This window comes from Bubalus bubalis, chromosome 5 (genome assembly GCF_019923935.1).
Source record: "Bubalus bubalis isolate 160015118507 breed Murrah chromosome 5, NDDB_SH_1, whole genome shotgun sequence".
Classification (NCBI taxonomy): Eukaryota; Metazoa; Chordata; class Mammalia; order Artiodactyla; family Bovidae; genus Bubalus; species Bubalus bubalis.
The window spans coordinates 99,427,997-99,433,996 of NC_059161.1; positions in this window are offsets into that span (position 1 = coordinate 99,427,997).

Consider the following 6,000-nt stretch of genomic DNA (forward strand, 5'->3'; position numbering starts at 1 on the left):
CTAGTTGTAGTCTTTTTTTTTTTCCTCTTGAGAAGTCCCTTTAACATTTCTTATAAAGTTGGTTTAGTGCTACTGAACTCTTTTTGCTACTCCTTGTCTGTAAAACTGTTTATCTCTCATTCGTATATGAATGATAAATTTGCTAGGTAGAGTATTCTTGGATGTGGGCTTTTTCATTTCACCACTTTGAATATATTGTGCCATTGCCCCTGGCCTGCAGAGTTTCTGCTGAAAAGTTATGACTGTCTTATGGGAGTTCCCTTATATATAGCTCATTGCTTTTCTCTTGCTGCTCTTAAGGTTCTCTTTTTATCTTCAATTTTGGCCATTTTAAGTATAATGTATCTTTGTGTGGATCTCTTTGGGTTCATCTTGCTTGGGACTTTTTATGCTTCCTGAGCTGGGGTGTCAGTTTCCTTCCCCAGGTTAAGGAAGGTTTTAGCTACTATTTCTTCAAATAAATTCTCTGCCACTTTCCCTCTCTCTTCTCCTTCTGGGACCCCTACAATGTGAATGTTAGTATACTTGATGTTGTCCCAGAAACCTCTTAAAACTGCTCTCATTTTTTAAAATTCTTATTTTTTTTTTTCCTTTTTAGGTTAGGTGATTTTCTCTGTTTTGCCTTCCAGTTCAGTGATCCATGCCTCTGTATCATCTCATCTACTGTTGTTTCCTCTAGTGTATGTTTTTCTTCAGTTATCATATTCTTCTGATCTGTTTCTTTATATTTTCTGTCTTTGTTCAACTTCTCACTCTGTTCATTCATTCTCCTGAGTTCATTGAACATCTTTATGATGATTATTTTTAACTCTTTATGGGGTGGATTCTTACCTACACTTTATTAGTTCTTTTTCTGAGGTGTTGTCTTGTTCCTTTGTTTGGACCATATTCCCTGATCCTCATTTTGCTCACTTCTCTGTGTTTTCTTTCTACATGTTCATTGTGTTGCTTACACTTCTGATCTTGGAGAAGTAACCTTATGTAGCCAACACTCTGGCATCCAGCCACATGCTCCCCTGTCTTTACCATAGTTAGATGCTCTAGGCTGCCCCCTATGTGGGCCACTGTTGTGGCACAGATGACTGTTGAGGGTGTGTTGATAGATAGGACTGGCCTTCAGCCTGGTTGCCTACCCTGCCTTCCAGCAGGCCTGGTAGCTACCAGCCCAGTGGAGAGTGGAGGATGCTTCCTGTATGGTTGGCTGCATGGCCTGGCTGGGGGATATGAGCTGTTGCTGGCCCATTGTTGTATTAGAAAGCCTCTGGTGCTAATTGGTGACATACAAGGAGGACTTGAAAATGGATCTTGCCAGTGCCATTGTTATTTCAGTATAAAAGCTCCCCAAATGGCTGCCACCTGCAGTGCTTTCCCTTAGGAGAGTCCCAATTACCTCCTGCATCTCTGGGAGGCTCTTCAACATCAGCAAATGTGTCTGACTCAGCCTCTTTTCAAACTGCTGCCTCTGCACTGGAACTTGGAGTGTGTGAGCTTTTGAGTGTGTCCCTCTAATTGGAGTGAAGTCACAGTTTCCTCCAGCTCTCCTGTAGAACATCCACTGGTTTTCAAAGCCAGACTTTCTGGAGGCTCATCTTTCTGGTTCAGGACCCTCAGGATGGGTAGCCCAATGTGAAGCTTCAACCCCTTGCTCCTTAGGGAGAACTTACGCATTTATGATATTTCTCCTGTTTGTGGGTTACTAGCCCAGGGGAGTGGGTCCTGACTTTACTGCATCTCTGCCCTTTCTACCCATCTTGTTGTGGTTCCTTCTCTGTATCTTTAGGTGTGGTAAGTCTTTCCTTCCAGTCTTCAGGTCATTTTCATAGATAGTAGGTCTGTAAATTGTTTTGATTTTGCTGTGTTTGTTTAAGAAGGTGAGTTCAGTGTCTTCCGACTCCACTATCTTGGCCATCTCTAACCCTGAACTATTTTATTTCTAAAAGAAACCTTGTATTTTTGTTTTCTTTGATATCCACAGCAACTCATATTTCACTTGAGGAGGCTGAGGCTTAGAGAAAAGTAAACTGATTAAGGTCTCATAGCTGGAAAGTGGCAGGGATGAGTATGAAACTGTCTTCCTTAAATATGTACCACATCATAATATACTCTGTTGTTTCCAAACCAGCTTACACATCTGACTCACTCACGATGCTTTTCTAAAACACAGATGCCTGGCTCCCAACCAAACTTTTGGAGTCAGAATTTCCAGAGGGGTAGTTTTGGGTCTGTAAGGGGATTTGGAAGATGAGAAAGAAGAGTACTCTGTGGGCTGTGTTAGTGGTTGAGATTTGAGCTGGCAATGGTTAGAATGTCTGTGGCCATTATCTAATGCTGACCTCTAATGTGGCTTCAGTGTGTGCCTGGGGGGGGGATGCGTAAATGATTGCAAGAAGCTGTAATTGAGGGCCTCTCATCGTTGGTGCTGAGTTGCAGAATTCCATGTGGGAAGGCCTGGTTCTTATGGTTAGGATCTGGAGCCTTTGGTTTATTCTATGAAGTCCTGTAGGATGTAGTTTAGAATTGTTTTCTGGCTCCATTTTCACAACCAAGGTGGAATTCCCTAAGCTTGGGAAGAGTTTAACAAAGTTGATTTAAAACCTGGACTAAGTCAGTGTTTATCCCTCTTGTTTGGAGCTTTTTTACTGCCCTGGGCTCAGGTTAGCTAAGATGAACCTATGGGAGGGGCTTCTTGAAAATAAATCTTAAAAAAAAGATAAACAAGATCAATGATCTGGGGGGATTTTGCAGTGTCAGCCTCATTTCCCATACTACCAGAAGCTAATAGACTTGACCAAAGAAAGGATGGGTGGGGTTTCAGGCTTCTGTTTCCATTTTTATTTCCTCCAGCCTATTAGCTCTGGTTTCACGAAATCATATGATTTGTTTCTTTTTCCTCAGTCCTGGTTTCTTTGTCTTATTGAGTGGGTTGGGAAATCTTACTCTGACACTTTCCTTCATTAATGATAACTCATGTTTGTAAAGCTCTTTAACTTCTACAAAGCACATACTTTTAAAAAAAAATCTTAGTTGATCCTTAAAATAATAAGAACAATAGTAATAAAAATAATAGCAAATGGTACTAACACAATAGTAATAATCATAAAATAGTAATAACTATAAAATAGCAATAACTGTGCTATGATTTATTGAGTGCCTGTTAGTTACCACATATTATATTAGGATCTTTGAGGTTTGTGAAATATATCAGTTTTTCAAGGAGATGAATATTTCACTTTGTAGACAGCAAACTGAGCTAACTCAGTTTGAGTAACTTGCCCAGGGTCTTATAGTTAATATGACTGATCTGGGATTATAGCTCTTCTCTATCATTCCAGAGACCTCTCCGCTGTACAACCCTGATACTCTTGTGGTCAGAGAGTCAAGGAGTTGCCCAATGTCACATGTTACATAGTTGCAGTGAATGGAATCTGCACTTGGACTTTTGTGTTTTGACCTCTGGACTAGCTCTTTAATTCTTCTAAGTCCTCAGACACCATATACTGGTTGAAGGCTCCCATCCTAGAGATGTTCAGACTAATGCCTTCAGTAGAACTGATTTGGTAGTTCTTTTAACTTATTTTAAAACAAATTTGCATTTAATGACATCCATTCATATTCACTTAGTCTGCAATATGAAGAAGACCCGGTGCATGTAGAAGAAGCTATGTTGGAGTTCAAACACTTAAGGTTATCACCATTGACTACCCCTGACTTTGTGACCTTGGGTAAGTTTCTCTACCTTTCTTCATCTCAGTTATCTTACCTGTAGTATGGATACATAATAATATTTATCTCCTTGATTAATATTAGGCATGCTATGCTAAGTCACTTCAGTCGTGTCCGACTCTGTGCAACCCCATAGACGGCAGCCCAGCAGGCTCCCCCGTCCCTGGGATTCTCCAGGCAAGAACACTGGAGTGGGTTGCCATTTCCTTCTCCAATGCATGAAAGTGAAAACTGAAAGTGAAGTCGCTCAGTCGTGTCCGATCCTCAGCAACCCCATGGACTGCAGCCCACCAGGCTCCTCCGTCCATGGGATTTTCCAGACAAGAGTACTGGAGTGGGGTGCCATTGCCTTCTCCGAATATTAGGCATATCAACCAACTATATGTTCAAGATTCTCTAAGTAATAACACTTTAAAATATTCTGTTTGGGGTTTGTTCCTTTTGCAATGTTTCCACTTGTTGTTTGACAACCTTATGACCTTCTCTTGGCTTCAATTTCTTTCTTATCTGTAAAATGAATAAGTTGGATTAAATGATTTGTAAGGTCATATGTAGCTCATGAACCATGGTTGTTGGGGTTTATTTCACTATACTGTTAAATCTTTATACAGAAAAATGCACCCTTCAGCGGTGTACAGCTCAGTGAACTGTCGCATTGATCATACCTGTGTGGCCACTGTCTTGACCAACAAATATGATATAACCAGCCCCTCCTAAGCTCCCTGTGTTTTCCTTTTCAGACACTAGCATCTCTCATCTCTCTCCTTTGGAAGATAAACAACAGGAATGAGTTTGCCTGTTTTTGAACTGTTTATACATAGGATCATACAGTGTATATTCTTTTCTTTGCCTTCATTACATTTAGCATAGATTGTAAGGTATTTCTGTTTTTTTTTTTTCTCTTTTTCTATATATTGGTCAAATTTTTTCATTGCTATATAATATGCTCTTATAGGATTATTATCCATTGTATAATTGATGGATATAAAGTTGATTTAAATAATAAACTCTTTAAAAAATAAAAATTAATTAAATTTTTATTGATGTATAGTTGATTTAACTGTTATATTAGTTTCAGGTATACTTTCATATATGTGTATATATATTCTTTTTCAGATTCTTTTCCTTTATAGGTTACTATAAGATATTGAATATAATTCCCTGTACTGTATAGTAAGTCCTTGTTGTTTATCTGTTTTGTATACAGTAGTATATATCTGTTAATCCTAAACTCCTAATTTATCCCTCCCCCTTCCTTTCCCAATTGGTAACCATAAATTTGTTTTCTGTGTTTGTGAGTCTATTTTTGTTCTCTAAATAAGTTCATGTGTGTCATTTTTATATATTCCACATATAAGTGATATCATATGATATTTATCTTTCTCTGTCTGACTTACTTCACGTTGTATGATAGTCTCTGGGTCCAACCATGTTGCTGCAAATGTTTTACAGTATTTCATTCTTCTTTATGGCTTAACATATTCCCCTGTGTGTATGTGCCACATCTTTGTCCGTTCATCTGTCAGTGGACATTTAGGTTGCCTCCATGTCTTTGCTACTGTTAATAGTGCTACTATCAGCATTGGGGTGGATGTATCTTTTAAAATTAGAGTTTTCATCTTTTCTGGATTTATGCTCAGGATACTCTTTTATGCTCTTAATGGTATATTTGATAGATGCATGATATGGTGTCTTTGATAGAATTTTAATATAGTCAAATTTGTTAACTATTTCCTTTCTATTAAAAATGTTTTGTATTCTCTTTTAGAAATTTTCACCTACTCTAAGGTATGAAATTTTTCTTCTATTAGAATTTTCTGTGGTTGTATACTTGATCGTATTATCCATAAGCTGTCATAGTTCTGTTTCTTCCTTTCTAATCCTTCTTCTTTTTTCTTCTTTTACTTTCCTAATTGTACTGGCTGATACCTTCAGTATTATGGTGAATAGAAGTGGTGGTAGCACATCCTTATCTTATTTCTATTCTCAGAGGGAAAACTATGAACATGTCACCATTTAGTATGGTGTTTGCCCTAGGGTTTGTAGTAATTAGCTTTTATTAGATGAAGTAAATTCCCCTGTAATCTCAGTTTACTAAGAAGTTTTAATCACAGTTGGATGTCAAATTTTAGTAAATCCTTTGTGGCATTAATTGATTTACATACATTTTCTTCCTTATTTTGTAAATATGGTCAATTATATTTTTTAAAGAAAATATTGAGATGCAATTCACATACCACATAGTTCACCATCTCACAGTATAAAATTCAGTGGTTT